The sequence below is a fragment of the Drosophila yakuba genome, chromosome X, assembly GCF_016746365.2.
Source record: "Drosophila yakuba strain Tai18E2 chromosome X, Prin_Dyak_Tai18E2_2.1, whole genome shotgun sequence".
NCBI lineage: Eukaryota > Metazoa > Arthropoda > Insecta > Diptera > Drosophilidae > Drosophila > Drosophila yakuba.
In genome coordinates, this window is record NC_052526.2 from 22079638 (window position 1) to 22098843 (window position 19206).

At 41.1% G+C, this 19206-nt stretch overlaps 1 long non-coding RNA gene across 1 annotated transcript; it reads right to left on the bottom strand.

The window, feature by feature from the left end:
• Positions 1-15386: 15386 nt before the first annotated feature.
• Positions 15387-18896, bottom strand: LOC120320470. Its single transcript, XR_005559971.2, has 2 exons — positions 18199-18896; positions 15387-18131 (listed from the first exon to the last, which is right to left on the bottom strand). It is a non-coding gene; the product is annotated as an uncharacterized LOC120320470 (long non-coding RNA).
• Between the last annotated feature and the right edge of the window lie 310 nt (positions 18897-19206).

Consider the following 19206-nt stretch of genomic DNA (forward strand, 5'->3'; position numbering starts at 1 on the left):
AGGGTAACTCCTTCTACTTGGAGTGGGGGTCTTTTTTTGATGAACGTTTTCAATGTGAAACATAGATTTGTGGTTTTCGTTGCATTTATTTTTAGATTCCACCGTTTACACCAGGCTGCCAGAGCATTAATGTATTCTTGTAGTCCGTTCGCTGCCTCTCTGCTGTCCCCAGAGTTATACACCACTGCGATGTCATCTGCATAGGTTGCCATAAGAGCCTTGTAGGGTGCTTCCATGTGATCGAAGTTCGGGCAAGGGATATCTGCAGTGTACAAGGAGTATAGTAGCGGTCCAAGGACACTGCCCTGTGGGATTCCAGCTCTCATTGGATATACGGAAGAGTAGTTATTCCTCAAAGTGATTTTGAATTCTCGTCCTTCTAGATATGACTTTAAAATACAGAAGTAGGGCGCAGGTAGCATGGTCTTTATCTTGCATAATAATCCAACATGCCATACTTTGTCGAAGGCTTGTTGCATATCTATAAAGACAGCGTTTGAGTATTCGCAGTCGTCAAAAGCCTGTAATATGTGCTTCAGCAGTCTGTGGACCTGTTCTACAGTGCCGTGTCCCTTCCGAAATCCAAATTAATGGTCCAACAAGATATTACCTTGTCTTACAATGTCATTGATCCTACTGACAAAAAGTCTCTCCCATAATTTAGAGAGGGAGGGTAACAGGCTTATAGGCCGATAAGACTCCGGATCAGCTTCTGGTTTCCCGGGTTTGTGGATCATCATGATAACAGCCATTTTCCACTGTCTTGGGAATACTTGGACCCTTAAAATAGCGTTAAAAATAAGTGATGATCGCTTTTATAGGTAAAACCTTTAGCGTGGCGGGGCAGATCCTGTCATATCCTGGAGCTTTATGTTTTGGCAGTGACTTAATTATTTCAGATATTTCTTCTATTCTTATTGGCTTAATAGGCAAAGACATCTGCAATGGCATTTGTACTCGTAGGTACTGGTAAGTCTCTCTTATCTGCCCTGTCGTGGCGAAGTCATAAGGAGTGAAGCGATCCTCAAGGTGGTAGCCGAATGCATTAGCCTGTTCCACTTCACTTTTTGCAATTTCTTCACCTGGACATCGTACTGGTACCCATCGAAGTGGTTGTCTTTTAAGCGCTTTTGTGCACTTCCACAGCGAATAGTTTGCATCAACTGTGTAGTCCATGGAAGATAATTTTTGCTCAAAGAAATCATTTCTGAGCTCCCTTAGAATGCTTTTCAGTTGCTTTGCTGCTCGGTTCCACATGATTCTGTCCCATGGATCCTGAGTTCGAATTTCTCTCCTTCAAAGTCGTCTTTTGGTTTTGATTAATTCTCTAGCCTCTCTTGTTAATACAATTCCATAACTTCTGGGCCATGCCTCAGGGTCAGGCGGCTTAGAAGCAGCAGCCGCTCAATGTATATTTTGCGTTAGATTTTCTACTGCGTTCTCGATGTCTTCCTTAAAGCTCAGAACCGTAAGTTTATCCCATGATACACAGCAAAATCAATGCAGGTAGGGGTATGACTGGGCACATGTGGGTATCTAGTTGGCGAACCTGTAGCAAGGATATAAGCACTTCTGGCTGAAATGGCTTCAGAAAGTTCTCGACCCCTGGGTGAATTGTACGTATCACCCCACGTATCACAGTATATCGCGCTAAATTCCATATCTCCCAGCCCGGTGGAGACATTTACTGAAGACATCTGAATACTTTTCTTTTCAATAAATCAGAAATGACGAAGGGAGCTTCTCACCAGTACTGCTGCTCCTCCCATTCCGTGATTATGGCTTGAAGGTTTATATGCGGGATAAAAGCTGTATCCATGTATCTTAACTCTGTTCCCTCTGTTGAGTCTGATCTCGTTTAGAAGAAATGTCAACGCAGTTGTTGTGTGCGAAGAGCTCAACTTCTTTAGCTTTACCTGAAATGCCATTTACGTTCCAGATAAGAATCTTCAGAGAGTTCATTGCGATGGTAAAGCGTTACTATGGAGTTGGAGAGCCGATGTATCTCCAGTCCTTTGCTTCAGAGTATTGGCCATTTCGTAAACCATTTTTTCCAGCCGTTCAAGTCGTTGACTATTCAGTTTGTTTTGTTGTTGTTGCTCCTGTTGCTGCTACTGAAGCCACGACAGGAATTGCTGCTGTTGTTGCTGTTGGAGCTGTTGCTGCCAATTCATAAATTGTTCCCGTGTTGTGTCAATATTGACTGAACGTCAATCGGGTGTAGCTGTTGTTGTTGTTGCATTTGCTGTTGCCATTCTTGGAACTGTTGTTGTTGCTGTTGTAACAATGCTTGGGCGCAAGTGAATTATTTTGCTGAATATTCAGCCGTTGTTGCTGCGATAACTGTTGCGTTTGTAAATTATATAAACGTCGCCGAGCTGGTCCATCCTTAGAGGGCGTATCCGAGCACAATTGATCGGCTAAGTGATGTGGCAAGAAAGAGTATGCAATAAAATTATTACAAAGTATGCAATAATTATTTATAGGTTAGGCAACAATTATTTACTTGTTAAAAGTATACAATAATATTTTGATAAAAGGTATGCAATGGTTTTTATTAAAAGGGGTATGCAATGAAAATTTTTGGTTTTACAAAAGTATGCAGCACTTATTTTTTTATAAGGTATGCAATAAGAATTTGATCCCTATAAAATATGCAATGCTTTTGAAACTGATTTACACAAAGCACAACTATTACGTGGCCAGTTAAACGAATTCTTTTTTTTTATGAGATTTCTTGACATTCGCGATCGAGCTCTGCTAGAGAGCATTGGCATTGTTTCTTTCGCATCGTTTTCTTTTGCGTCGTTTCCTTTGCGTCGATATTCTCGAGCACATTTATTTGCGACATCGTGGCGCGCGGTGTCCGCTATATTTCTAAGAAAACCACAACAAACGCAGAAGTTTCCAGAAAGGCGTTGCAAGCGCGAGGGCTTGCCCTTGCCCTTGGGCAAGCTGTATACTTTGCTCTTGCTCTTGAAAGCGAGAATTCACAATAAAGAGAATTTCAACAAACAATTTCACAACTAATGCTGACAAGTTTAAGCTTGCAAAAACCATGGAAGATATTAATTTTTCTGGACCACAGGCTAACTGTAGTGTTACTGATCAGCAGAGTATGAAGCAAATAGCTGGCGCTACTCCAGCAGAGCTTAGGACTCAACTATTAAACGAATTTAACCATAAGTGGTCAATTTCTGAAGCAAATAAATTCCCCACTGCAACTATCGCTTGCACAACTACAGCTGTTACGTTTACGCTGGCTTCGTCTATGACAACCAGTAGCGTTACCACATCCTTAACTAGCGGAGTTACTTCAGTCGGCAACATGATAGTTGACGTAAGTTCAGATTCAACTTCTTGCCCTTTTCAGCCCTCGTATGTATCGGTGGCTCCAGTTAAGAAGAAGAACCATAATTCGGTAACCAAAACGATCATGAAAGGAAAGGCACAGACCGTCCCTGTCGCCAAAGCTCTGCCAAAATCGGCTACCTCCAGCAACCGTTTTTCCGTTCTAGCTTAGGATGAGATGGAAATTGACAACTTAGCTGCCGCTCATACTGAAACCGTAGCCCAGACTCAAGCTGCCTCAAATCCAACCTCCCGGACAGATCAGTCACAAACAACCAACAATCCGTTGAAGACAAAAAGGCCTTCTCCAAGCGTTGTGTGCAGTTATCAGCCTGTCTTCGTATTCTTCAAGAATACTTACTGCCGACCCTGCAGCCTATAGGGCAGCCGTCAGAGTACTAACTGATAACAACTGTCAGTTCTGGCATCACCAACTCGATGAGGAAAAACCTTTTCGGCTAGTAGTTCGAAAAATCAACCCAACTCTTGGTACAGAGCGAGTTAAAAATGCCTTTATTGACTTTGGACATAAAGTACTAAATATTCATTGCCCAAGAAAGCCAGACTGGTCAAATGCATCTCCTAGTCAGGATACTCTTGAAGACATACGTACACGACAAGCATGCTTCTTCGTTAATCTCAAGAAGGCTCCTAATAACATGGATGCTTTAAAAATTTCAAAAATTGGCCCCCACAATGTTATATTTGAAAGGGCCAGAAAAAATAAGGAGCTTGTACAATGTTTTAGGTGTCAAGATTTTGGGGACACGAAAAGTTATTGTTTAAAGCGCCCAGTCTGTGGAAAATGTGGTGGTGAGCACCCTACTGCAACATTATCTCACCAGAGGCCTGTAAATGTGCTAACTGTGGGGAGGATCACCCAGCTAGCTATAAAGGATGCAAAGTTCGACAGCAAAAAATTAAGGCTCTTAAACCACAACCACGTTTCCCACCACTTACAACAGCCAATGAGAACTTGTTCTCCATCCGTCAAAACTTCAGTGCTCCTCCTGCAAGAGACAGGTTTTCTCAAGCACAAGGTATTCAAAGAGTGCCTAAGTTTGCTGACATTCTCAGAGAGCCACGAAATGCACCCTACTGCAACATTATCTCACCAGAGGCCTGTAAATGTGCTAACTGTGGGGAGGATCACCCAGCTAGCTATAAAGGATGCAAAGTTCGACAGCAAAAAATTAAGGCTCTTAAACCACAACCACGTTTCCCACCACTTACAACAGCCAATGAGCACTTGTTCTCCATCCGTCAAAACTTCAGTGCTCCTCCTGCAAGAGACAGGTTTTCTCAAGCACAAGGTATTCAAAGAGTGCCTAAGTTTGCTGACATTCTCAGAGAGCCACGAAATGACTCGCAGATCCCTCTGATGACAACTAGAAACCTTGGACGTACTCAACATGTTCCTCAGAGAGATTTGCCAACTAATTATTCAAATTCATCAGAACATCTACCTGTTAACGCTAACAGAATAAATAAACTTGAAGATGCTTTGGTTAGCCTCTCCTCAAAAGTTGAACAGCTTTCCACATTGTTTGCCCAATCGGCTGAATCCATCAACTCCTTGAGCATCTTGATCACCAAACTCTTAGTTAAGCTAACATGATGCAGCAGGATATTCGCCTCGGATTATGGAACGCACGGGGAATCGAGAGAAGCACAAATGAGCTTCATCTTTTCCTCTCTGACAATCGCATAGATGTTGTGCTCATCACAGAAACTCATCTTCAAGGTCAAAGACGAATCTACATTCCAGGTTTTGTCTGCCACAAAGTTGATCATCCCTTGGGTGGTCGTCAGGGAGGAGCTGCCATCTTGGTCAGACATGATTTGGAGCACCACAAATTGGACGAAGCATCATCTACAAACATTCAGCTTGTCCAAATTCGTCTATTAACATCAACTGGACCTATCATAGTGGCTGCAGCTTATCTTCCCCCCAGGATGAGCTGGACGGCTATTGACTTTGAAATTATGCTTCAACGATTGGGCAACGCCAAAGGCGGGGCAGCAATCTTGATCAAATCTAGCCTTGCCCACTTCCCGCTAACACCAATAGCCACTGACAAGGTGCAGCTCGCGCAGGCGGCTATTGAAACGGTACTTGGTCCTATAAGCTTTGGAGCGGTCTACTGCCCACCGAGATTTGCATGGACTACGGACGAGTTTAAGGATATTTTAGAAGAGTTCCAGACGAAATTCATCGTTGCGGGCGATTGGAATGCGTCCCACTGGCTCTGGGGTGCGGGAAGGAGCAACCAAAGAGGCATTGCACTAGCGAATCTCGTACTTAACCCGAGGTGAACTCGCTAGCAACAGGAGGACCAACAAGATACCCGTATGGCAGTAGAGGCTCCCCAGGGTACATTGATTTTGCACTGACAAAGGGTGTGCTGGGCATTCATGCTAACATAAGTGCGGTTGTTGAGCTTAGCTCCGACCACCTGCCTCTGGTAATTACGCTGGATGCGGGGGCAATATGCTACCCTAAGATGGAGCGGCTTATCACTAGACGTACAAACCTGGAGGTATTCCAATCGCAACTAGAATCAACATTGCCCCTCAACACTACCTTAAGCTCTGGTCAGGATGTTGATGAAGCTATTGAACTGCTCACCAACAATATCAAGTCAGCAGCTCGACTGGCAACTCGCAGCATATCTCGGCAGCCCGCGGTAGATCGAATCCCAATAACCAGGGAGATCCAGCTGCTCATAGCTGAGAAGAGGCGCTTACGCACTAGGTGGATGAGGTCCCGCCACCCGTTGGACAAGACGGAATGAAATCGAGCGCTGAGTAGGCTCCGATGCGGGCTGGTGCGGCACAAATCCGCATGGTTCGACGAAAGGCTTGCCAATACTGGAGTAGAAAGCGAAGCGACGCATTCGCTGTGGAAGGCCACGCGCGCAATCAAAAGGCGTTGCACGAGGAAGGCGCCTTTAGTCGATAGCAACGGGACATGGTGTCGGACCGACTTGGAACAAGCGGAGGTATTCGCTGCGCACCTCGCTGAGCGATTTCAACCATTCAACCTTGCCAGCCTGCAACAGGTTGAAGAAACTCAGGAGCGGTTGAATCAAGCGCTTCAAATGGACCTGCCAATCACGCCGTTTGAAACCTGCGAGGTAGCCGAAGTCATTGTGCGCCAGAGTAACAACAAAGTACCAGGACATGACGTCATTTGCAACGCCACATTGAAGGCCCTGCCTAGTCAAGCGATCCTCTACATAACGTTGGTTTTCAACGCTATTGCTCGGGATAATCTCCATGATCCACAAACCTGGCAAGCCGGAAAGGGAGCCCGCCTCCTACCGGCCGATCAGTCTCCTCCCTTCAATTTCGAAGGTGTTTGAGAGAATGATTGCTGTCCGGATTGTAAGGATTATGGAAGCCCAGGGGATTACCCCTGAGCACCAGTTCGGTTTTCGTGCTGGCCACTGTACTGTCGAGCAGCTCCATCGGGTCGTCGAGCAAATTCTGACTGCCTACGACAGCAAGGAATATTTCAACAGCCTCTTCTTGGACATTTGAGAAGCGTTTGATCGGGTGTGGCACATTGGACTTCAGCTAAAAATCAAGCAGACGCTGCCTGCTCCATATTATGGGTTGCTAAAATCGTACCTGGAAGGTAGGAGGTTCGCTGTGCGCTTCCATTCAGCAATTTCCACCGAGCACAATGTGGCAGCTGGTGTTCCACAAGGAAGTGTCCTCGGCCCCCTGCTCTACTGCCTATATAGCCACGACATGCCGCAGCCGGATGTAAGCCTCTACGGGAATTCAATGTTGGCCACATTTGCCGATGACGTGTGCGCCACCTACAGGTCCCGATGCGAGCACAGCTGATGGTATACAGGACTTTGCAGATCGGTTCTCGGAATGGGCAAGACGTTGGAACATTGGCATCAACAGCAGTAAATCCAACAACGTCTGCTATACTTTAAAGCGGAGAACGCCACCGCCCGTCTACATCGAGGCAGCCCCTGTACCACAGCCGAACGCAGCACGATCGCAGACTCACATTTGCCAAGCATGTGACCGATATTAGAACGCGCCTACGTGCTAAGGTGGCGAAGCACTACTGGCTACTTTGTCCGCGCAGTAAATTGTCGCTATCCAACAAGCTGACAATCTATAAACAGATTTTAGCTCCGAACTGGAAGTACGGGTGCCAAATCTGGGGCTTGGCATGCGACAGCCAAATCAAAAGGATCCAGGCTATACAAAATAAGGTCGCAAGACTCATCACCGGATGCGAGTGGTTTGTGCGAAACACCACCCTGCACACCACACCACCACATCTGAAACTCGCAACGGTATTTGACGAGATAAACCAGCACTCGAGCAGATACCATGACAGGTTGGAGCGCCACAGAAATCGGCTGGCCAGCGCTCTAAATAGATCTCGTCCACTAAGAAGGCTGAATAGAAGACAACCGAGGGATCTCATATCACGATCTCCTGTGACAAGGGTCAGCAGATGCTGACGCTTATCTTAATTCCTATATGTAATCTGTGATTGTTATGGAATTGTAGTAAAATCATTGTAAAATAGAAAAAGCTAACTGTAGTTAGCCGGCGCGCCCAAATGGGCTGAATGAATAGAAAAGAAGGACACAAAGGGGCAAGTTTCCCCGTATGCCTTAATAAATAAAAATTATTATTATTGTACAAAAAAAAAAAAAAAAAAAAAAACGATTGGCAAGCAAATTTATCCTTGGAGGTGATTTAAATGCAAAGCATCCATGGTGGGGAAACCAAAGAACATGCACGTGTGGTAAACAACTACATGAAGCTATATGTAGTGTCACATACCAAATACTAGCTACTGGAAATCCGAGCATTTACTCCTATAACACGCAATTAAACCCCTCAGCCCTGGACTTTTTTGTGACAAATGGGATAGCACAAAACGGAACATCTGTGGAGAATATCTACGAGCTGTCATCAGACCATATTCGGATTGTGGCCACACTGTTTTAAGCACCTCAACATATCCAGACTAGGACGCGACTTCTTCCCCCTGGTGCTAACATTAAAAAGTTTCAAAATGAGCTCGAAAAGTCCGTCTTGCTTAATTTAGAAATCAACTCGACTGAGGATGTTGATTTTAATGGCCAAAATTAAAACTGCCGGAATTGTCGCTGCTCCCTCTAATGCGCATCGTCCTCACGCTTGTCCTCCTAGCCTTTCATCTGCTGCTGCTGCGCTATTAAACCTTAAGAGAAGAGTAAAAAGAGACTTCGTGCGCACAAGGGACCCTAGACTAGATAGGATCTTCAAACGGCTGGCGAATCGTTTGCATAAAGTCTTGGCTGTTGACGAGCAAAATGAGATCGATAAGCAAATGGATAGTTTAAGCCCAGACGCTTCAACCAATTACGTTCTATTTAAGATCACCAGGCGTTTTAAAAGGCAAAGCAGTGCAAAGGCTGCTATCAAGGATCCTGCTGGTGGCTGGTGTTACTCAAAGCAATAACGGGCTGAAGCATTTGTTTTAAGCCTGGAACAGAGGTTTAGACCATTAGATCTAAGCTCCACCGATTGCCATAGTCACGTTACCGAAGCACTCGATTAGCCCTTACAGTAGCAGCTCCCTTGTAGGCCTGTTATACTAAGTGAGGTCAAAGAATTGGTGTCCAAGCTAAACAACAAAAAGGCGCCTGGTGAAGACGGGCTCGAAAACAGGACACTCAAGTTGCTGCCCACCAAGGCCCTCCTGTTCATCACACTGATCTTTAACTGCTGCCTAAGACTCAGCTATTTCGCAAAGGCCTGGAAAAATGCAGCAGTTACAATGATTCACAAGCCAGACAAGCCACCATCTGAAGTTGACTCGTATAGGCCCATTAGCCTATTACCAGCCCTTGCCAAAATGCTTGAACGAATTATTCTTACTCGCATTCTAAGCACCCCAGCAGTACAGGATGTTCTTCCCGATTACCAGTTTGGTTTTAGAAAACAGCACGGCACCCCGGAACAGCTCAACCGAGTTGTTAACTTCGTTCTGGAGGCAGTTGAGACCAGAGAATACGCGGCTGCTGTCTTTCTTGACATAAGACAAGCATTCGATAGGGTTTGGCATGCGGGTTTGCTATATAAGCTAAAACAAATTATTTCTCCACAGCTTTTCCTTCTTTCAAAACGCTTTCTGGTGGACCGCAGCTTTTCGGTACTAGTTGATGGGCAACTGGATTCCGATAGAAAACCTATTTAAGCCGGCGTTCCTCAGGGTAGCGTTTTAGGCCCAACGTTTTACTCGCTCTTCACCTCAGATATGCCTTCGATATCCTGCCTTGAACCCGAATTTCAAAATAATGCCCTCCTTGCCACTTTTGCAGATGATGGCCGTCATAACCAGGAGTCCTTCCGAAATTGAGGCCACTGAAATTCTTCAGAGCTACCTGGACCAGTATTCCAACTGGGCTAATAATTGGAATATTGGCATTAACAGCTCCAAATGTGTTAATGTGACGGTTTCGAACAGACGTAACAACTGTCCCGGAGTGATCTTGCAAAATGTCACCCTTGTGCACAAAGCATTCCACAAATATCTTGGACTGGTTTCGGATCGACGCCTCACATTTAGCCGCCACACTACCATGGTCAAGCAGGCTTTGATCTCAAAAACTAGACGAATGGACTGGCTACTCACACAGCGTAAACTCTCGCTACCCAATAAAGTGAGGATATACAAAAATATCCTTGCTCCAGTCTGGATGTATGGTATCCAAATCTATGGGATAGCTACCAAGTCCCATTTGGCGAATATTCGCGTAGCACAAGCAAAGATTTTGCGTAGGCTTTCAAATTCCCCGTGGTATCTGAGGACAAGGGACATTAAACGTGACCTGAAAGTTACTCCCATTGGCGACGCTATTAATAAAATATCTGAAAGTTACTCCCATTGGCGACGCTATTAATAAAATATCTGAAAGATACGGAAATCGGCTCCGATGCCATCCTAACCAACTAGCCAGCTGTTTATCTACCCCACGTGTCCCTGTACATCGTCGCAGAAGAGGTCCACTGAGGAGATTCCCCATGATCTCACATATCGAAAAATATCATAAAATAATTCTAAAGGAAATAAAAATAAAATTAGTTCTAAGATATAATAAATGTTAGATTAAGCGCCCTATTTTGTAATCAATTTGATCAAGCTGTCTATAGTTATAATGGTAGCAATAAGCAAATTTAAAATCCAATTAATAAATAGATAAAACAATCTTAAAAAAAAAAAAAAGATTTCTTGAGTCGTGTCGAAGTGTAAAACTTACATTATTTTTAACTTAACTACCCTGTTAAATCAGTTGTTAAGTTCGAATTGCAGTTGGGCGCCAATTATGAAGTTGGGTGTTCCCGCGTTGATCCAGAGACTTCTCTCACGGTCGGTAGCGGTGGTTAGACGTTCGCGTCTGTAGAGTCTTCTTCTGAGGGCTTGGAGGGCTTGACTTTGCCCCCTTAGGTTTATTGACTAGCCTTGTGGCGTAGCAATGTAGATAATAAATACAATTATTATTTGCGGTTGTAAGCCGGAGCACGTTCTGATTTTTTTTTGGAAACAAAACTGAGACTGAAGAGTTGACAAAACATAGAGCTAAGTTTACCCTAACAGCAATGCATCGCGCCACCAACACGAGTCAGCATTCCTTGCAGCGTGAATAAGAAGTGTCAGCTTTCCGTTGCCGGACGTTCTTTGCGCAGAGCGCTGAACTCAATTCTGGCGCGTCAGCATTCTTTACATAGAGCTAATTAGTTGCTATGAATTATAATGTTATGAGTTGTTAACGCACCTATGGCAGCATCCATAGTTGTGCATGTACCTGCTTCTAGCACAGTTTTCACACTTTCGTGTAACATCTATGTATTTTTTTATTATTGCTTAAATTGTAGTTTTGCTCAGTACCAGGTTCAGAGTAATGCCTATCAATTTTGATTTTATAACTTGGACTACAATGTCCTCAAATGATCCTTTTGCAAGGTCTACTAACTTGATGGCCATAATGAACCGCTGAAGATGGATCTTTTGTTCACTCTACTACTGCGCTCGACACTTCCCTTATGTAGGCCCTGATGGCGGCTGAATTGTCCGTCATTTTGCCTAATTCTATGTCCTGTTCTTCTATAATCTCTGAATCTTCCGGCAATTGATATATTGCTGGTATTGTCAGATCGTTCAAGTCTTCTTCTTTGATTTCTAGTTCAGAGTCAGAATCGTTCAGCGAATCTTTTGCTTCCTCATTTAGTGTCAAAGGGAAATTTAGAATAGTTGGTATCGATATGTTTAAATCGTACCTTTCTTTGATATTTATAAGGTTATTCCTTAGTCTTATCAAAAATTTTGACATTGTTGTCCACTGCTTTTTGTCTAGTTTCCCTCTTTGGTTATGTATATGGGATCTTGCCTGATTAAAGGATTCTACCAGAATGGTTGTATGCTTATTGGCAGTTTGTTTTTGAATTGTCCTATTCTGAGACAAACATTTATATGACCTGTTAAATTTTTCTTTTATTTAATTTAAGATGGCTCCTAAGTTTTGCCATTCCATAATTTATTTGAAACATTTTTAAGTATTAAAGAGAACTTCGATTTCTTTATTAATTATTGTTCATTAATGACATCATTACTTAAGAATTAAATTGTTTCTAGGCCATTGGTCCTGCTATTATATCGTTTCTTTAAGCATTTATTGTGGAGTTTGTACACTTTTATAAGTGCTTGTATTATCATTAGTATAAAAATTGCTAACAGAATTATTGTTATATAGTTAAAATGTTTGACTCGATCTCCACTTTGTTTATAACGTTTGCAGTGGAATCCACTGTTTTGAATCCCATGTTGGGTTTTAAGATCTCTAATTTATTTTCATAAATTTCTTCTTTATATATTCTGTTTGTCACTATTGACATTTACGTTAAAAATTTCTTTGATATTTTTGGTTTATGTTTTTTAATCATATAAAATTTTTGTAATTTTTACATATGTTTCTGCCTATTGTTTTTGTATAGTTTTACAGGCTATACAAATCGGGCAGAAGTGTTTCCGCTCGATTTTACAAGTTAATAGATAGGGAAGAAAAAAAAAATATGCATCGCAGTGCAATCAAAAAAATTTTGCAACGCAGTGCTATTGAAAAAAAAAATTGCGCTCTTGGAAGCGCTGTCGGTTCCCTACAGGCTTAACTTGACGCGTTAAGCGATGCCGGTGCTGGTTGTTGCACAGGCCTCTTTCAGCTGGTTGGTGTCCTTACAATGCTCGCAAGTGTATTTGCAATAAGGGCTCCATGGTTCTTCGCAGTCCAACGGGCATTGTTCCATGTAGACTGGTATGCTGCCTTTGGGTGGTGGTGTTATAGTTTTAGTTTTTGTATCATATATGGTTTTAATGAGTGAGAGAGTTAGGCTTTGGTTCTTTACCGGCGCTTTTGTTAATTCTTGTTGTAAAAAAAGTCAAGCTCTACTTGTAATTTGCGAGAAGTTGACCAGGCTGGTGGCGTTTGAGAATATAATAGAAACCTTAGGTGAGCTATTCTCTTTTTTAATTGCCTTGCCTTACTCTACTCACTCGGAATTTTGTCTTCCATCCGCCATTTTAGTCCAATCCAAAAATTTTGTGTTGATCGTGGCGTGTCCTTCTTTGTCCTTAGTCCTTATGTCCAGTCACGGTCGCCATGTCCAAGGTAGGATCCGCCAGAAATAGTTTCACAATTTCTTTTTAGTTTTATGGAGCATAGCTCCGTTTATTTTATTTGCCACTTCTTTGTTTCACTTCTCCAACTTGACTGATTCCTTTTGCTTATAACATATTCCACTTAGGCTATGACGTGCGCCTTCGCTGCCTGGTGAAGCCGGCAGAGAAGCGACTGCACTATGTATTGCTTATGCTAAGAGAGTTGGGAGAGAATGCTATGTGCGCACATAATGTTCACAGCGGCTTTCGGTTAGCGTGGAAATGCTGACCATGCACTTATGCAGTGTGCTCCATAAGTCGGCGATCATATAACACTCCCACTTCAACATTATTGTTTATGCTAGCACTCCCAATGTATGTATGTAATTATATTACTGATTTGTGCAAGTATTCTGAGTACAGTGTATTCTCGATATGTACGCATACCACAGTGTCTTACAAATTTTTTCTTATATATATTTATATTTATGGTTAATTAATTAATTAGTTAATATTTTACTGCTGCTGATGTTAATCTGCTGGTGTCAGCTGAGCGTCGCCGGGGCTGGCACGCTGATACTCCCTCGCTGCTGTCTATTTCTATTTCTCCAGACTCCTCCGCAGTCCGGTGGGCAGCGCCGGTGCTGGTGCTGGATATGCTATTGGTTTTGGAACTTCATTAGTTATTGCTATATTTTTAGTATTTTCTGAGTGGGTTTTCTCAAGTTTTTGGGTCTTTAATTCTTGCTGATATTGCAGAAAGTGGTCTAGCTCTGCATCTAGCTTTAGAGCTTTCGACCAAACCGGTGGCGTTTGCTGACCGTATATTAGCCACCATGGCTCGCAAATAACAGTTGACCGTTTCTTGCAGTCACCAAATAATTGTTTTTTGCGCACCACTTGCGCAAAAAATCAGACAAGAACCGTTCACCAGTGTCTTTTGAACGAATGGTCTGTGCTCAACCAAATACCAATTTCGTGTTTCCCTTTTGCTCTGCTCATTCGCTGACCGTTTTGCAACGAGCGAAGAAAATAAAAGTCTTTTGCATTTGCATTTGTTTATGCACATACTCGTATATGCGAATTATCAGTCAACTTGTAAGTCACACGTGCTTGTGGATTCGGTGCGCTTGGAGTGTTTTAATTTTTGTGCCAAAAATGGGTCGCGAACAAAACAAAAAAGTGCATTTTTTTTCAAATTAAATCCAGCCGACAATAAGTCTAAGTGCAATGTTTGCGGTGTGAAGTTAGCAGGCTCGCACGCAACGGCTCTTAAAACGGCATTTAATTGCAAAACATGCGGAAGTCTTTTATGAATTCGAGATTGACGACGAAATTCAACAAAATATGAAAAAACGAAAAATTTCATATGAAACCAGTGAAGAATCAATCGTCTCTTCGATTATAAAGATTGTGACCACCGATGGAAAGCCTCTTTTATTTCTGGACAGCGAAGGATTTCGACAGATATTAAACCCAATTTATAACGCGCTTTCGATGAACCCAATAACTTCTCGAAATGTTATGGAATATGTGACTGTCAAAGAGCAGACCATTAAAGAAAATATAAGAGCGCTTGTAAAGGGAAAGCTTTTATCTCTGAAAATAGATGTTGCTACAAGAATGGATAAGGCTATTTTGGGAGTGAATTTACAAATGATACAATCTAATATGTCTAAAGCTGAGATCGTCATCAAGACTTTAGGCATGATACAGCTTCGTCATTCGCACACTGGAATGTACATAAAGGAAAAAGTTATTGAGATCATTAATGACTACGGAATAACCCTAGATCAAATCTTCAGGTAAAATTTTAATTGCAAAATATGTTTTAAATGACTGTTATTGAAAACTTAAAACTGTAATCAAAGCATTACATCGGATAATGGAAAAAACATGACAAAAGCCATTCAAATTTTAAATGATGATACGGAGTCTCTTCCTGACGATGACACACACGATGACATTAACGGTGAAAATGTGATGGAAAAACTTGATACCATACAGCTGGCGAATATTCACCTTGTAAGGTGTGCTGCGCACACACTTCAACTGTGCGTAATCGACATCAACAAGCTAGATGAGATCAGCGAAAAAGTTTCAAAATTTCATTTTTCATAATATGGATGGAGCTTAAGCTAAAGTGCGAGAACAGCCAAAATTATATTAAAAAAAAAATTTCTAGGACAGATCAAAATTCGAGAATGTAAGTTACTTGAAAATGATGCGATGTTAGCTGCAATCTACATTGATCCACGCGTCAATTGCATCTTAAATGACCAGCAAAAATGCTTAGCAAAGCAAAATCTAAAAAAAATAGCATATCGTTTATTTGAGCTAAAACAAGTAAGGCTACGTGTGTTTGAAGTTAAGGTCCTGTTTTATTGTTGTTAATTGCTATTAAATGTTTAAACAAAGTATATTGTCCATGTCAAAAACTAACAATTGTTTTAAACTAACATTGCGAAAAATATGTTCAAATTTAGTTTTTATTTAAGGTGCATTCCCCAACACAAAGTGCGAGGGTTATATCCAAGACCAGAAGAAGGAGCTGACATCTGACGGTGGTGAATGTGCTGACAAAGAAGAGTCTCTGTTTTCCGCCTATTTGGATGGCGTACAGACAATCTCAGAAACTAAGGAAGAGCCTGTATCTAAAAAACTGGTCCAGATCTATGCTGACATAGAAAATTTCGACCTTATGCATGGACGTTTGCCACTAAATGCGATCATTTTGCAGTACTTTACTGATATTAAGCTGCAGTCGCCACACCTGAATGCGCTCGCACACGATGTACTGGCTACACCGGCGACGCAGGTGTCTGTTGAGAGGGCCTTTTCAGCGCTTCATTACATTTTAAACGAGCGACGAAGCTCTTTAAGTGCATAAATGTTAATTCGCTACTAATTGTAAAGCTTAATACTGAATAAGTAATAGATCTAATGTTTACATCTAATAAATATGTTACATTTTTTGCTAAGCTTTGTTTAAAAGGCACTGAAGACAAAAGACCGTTTACGATGAGTCTTTCGTGTTTTCGCTCTTCTGCTGACTCCAACGAGCGAGCGTTTAGTTGGCTCGCTCTCACTGAGTTGTTGTTGAGTGAGTATAACAAGAACCACGCGTCTGAGAACAGTTGACCGAAAACCAAAACAAAGAGAAACGAAAAGTTCTGTTCAGAGCGAGAGCACACGCGCATCGCCTTTTTCGGTTGTGTTCGAGTGCAGACCGCAAAACGAAAAACGGTTGATTAATACCCAAAGAGCACAGCGCTTGTTATCCTGCGTGGCAGGATATAGAAATCTTCCCTGATATCCACGACCACTCACAGGAACCAGCGTTATATATCTGTTCTTTTATTTTTTTTGGGACGGCATATCAAACTTACACTCCCGGAACTATACCTTTATTAAATAAGTTAATCCAATCGAGTAAACTGATGCCGCTATAAACTCATTCACTTAGCTCGATTAGACCACAAAAGAAAATGAAAAACCATATTTTAGTCTCCAGTGGTAAACGAAAATTCCACACAGTTTGATGTTGATGACTATTCTGAATTCTGACGAGGCAGCCAAGGTTAGGCCCCACGTTGGGCGCCATAATTATTTCTGTAGCATATAACAATCTATTAAGACTGAGCTGGTGGAATATTAACGTGTTAACGGAGCACGCGATGTCATCGGCATTTCAGATATCTAGTCGGCTTGGGGTGGATCAGCAAAAGAAAGAACAGCCACGTTAAAATGCTCGTATGCTATTGAAAAATAATTTAAATTCGCGTATTATATTTATAGACAAAAAGGGAACGAACAGAAAAGGCTAGTATAAAGATAGAAAAGAAAAAAAAAACTAAAGAGGGAGAAAATAAGGGATACACTTGCCAACATCACTTCTTCTATCACGCAAGTCTGCGTAATGCCCACCCTTCCATGATCCTTATGGTCCTACAAATTACACTTAGGATCCCTTGAAGTGACTACATTCTACTCATTCCATGACACTTTGATATCCATGACCCCCGGATAAGAAGAAATTTATCTAAAATTCATGTTGATAATCTTTTATTAACATAGCAATTAATAAACCATTAATTTCATATTCATCTCAGTTCTATAAGTATATATTTTTGACATAATTCAACTAAATTTCTATTTCATTTCTCTTTATATCTTTAGTTTCACCATTGGTTATGTATAGATAAGTGTATATAAAGAAATTAGCTATATATATATATAAGTATTGTAACTTATTGGCAAAGAGATAAATGTTGCTGGAAAAGAACTGGGTTATTCTTATATAGAAGCAGTGTAATTCAATAATTAAGAGGTGTGATATAGTAATAGTAATAATAATAATGACATATTTAATAATAAAAATGAAACATGGGAAGGTATATTGCGGTATTACGTTAATCCAAATTCTTAGTTTTCATAAATGCAAAAAAAAAATTCATAATTCCAATGCGAAAGACGAAAGGCGTAATCAAAACAAACCTTATTTTAATGCGAAACAATTACTTCAGCTTCTAAAGCGCATTGCGTCATGCTGATGACGTAATAACTAAATAAAGGGTAGAATGCAACAATATATATGATAAAGCACTTACAGTAAATCCAATTCCGGCGGCGAAAGATCTTTGGCTGCGGCGATCGGCTGGGAAAAACAAAAGTTCTTGCTCATGGTTACAAAGTTAGATCGTCGTCGGTTTTTTTTCCTTTTTTATATATATTTTTTTTTTTGTAATATAATCACATTATTATATAGGAATTGTTTTTTTTATGTTTGTTTGATTTTTGATTGCAGAATTCTGCAATACGTTTACTTTTTTTTTTAGCGATTTCTTTTCTTTTTTCACATACTTTTCTTTTCACTTTCTATATTAGTTTTCACCCGTTCACTTCAACAATATTTTTCTCTTATTTGATTGCCTTTTTTTTTCAATTTCATTTTAATTCAATTTTTTTCTTGCTGATCAATTGTTTAACGACTACGGCTACGGCGCTGCGATGCTGGCTCACTTTCCCGCTTAACTTTTGCGTATGGGACTGCTCACAAGGTGCCACGCTACGATTTTTTTTCAGAAATGAAAACTCGCTAAAGAAAAAAAAATAAAACAAAAAATCAAGTCCTAATTCGTTAACCGGGGTTATTAAATATTTACCCTGCATTCAGGCCTGGCATCCAGTACAATACAACCGCTCTTTCTTTCCAACTGGCTTTTACTACTTGTCGCGTGGTTTTTTTTTCTTTGTCGTTCTATTTTTTGTTTTTTTTTTGTTTAAAGTTTAATTGTATATCTAGATAAAATAGCACATTAAGCTTTATTTATAAGCTTTTTTTTTTGTTTTAGCATACTCACAGCTTGCACTCAGCTTGTCGTTATTTAAAACACATTGAAACTACATTGATCAATATGACGGCACCGAAGACGAAAATAACTATGCCTACTCAGCTTTGAATTTTTTAGAATAAAGACTCCTTACTTCCCTATTTTGAATGTAAGGTGAGGAGTGGTCAAATATTAAAAATACTTATGGACACCGGATCAAACAGAAATTACATTAAGCCCGACCTAGTAAAAAATCTCATACCCAATAAAACCAAGTTTAATGCTGGCACTGTTGGGGGGCAGTATTCAAGTAACTCATCATAAAATAGCCAACCTTTTCAATTACCCGGATATAAATATAAAATTTTTTCTACTACCCTCCCTGACAACTTTCGATGCTATTTTAGGAAATTATAGCCTTAAGGATTTAGGGGCAGAAATAAAAATCAGTAAAAACCTATTGACAACCAAATATGGGATTAATGTGCCGATCAAAGAAAAAAACAAGAGAGAACGCTATAGTCGAGTTCCCCGACTATCTGATACCCGTTACTCAGCTAGTGGAAGAGAGAAGGAGAGTCTGAAACGCAGTTTTTGGCGGTTTGTGGGCGTTATAGTGGGCGTGGCAGAAAGTTTTTTGGCAAATCGATAGAAATTTACAAGACCAATATAAAAATGACAAAATATCAAAACATTTTTCAAAAGTGTGGGCGTATCAGCTTTGGGCGGTTTGAGGGCGTTAGAGTGGGCGTGGCAAAAATTTTTTTGGTAAATCGATAGAAAATTACAAGACTAAAACAAAAATGAAAAAATTTCAAAACATTTTTCAAAAGTGTGAGC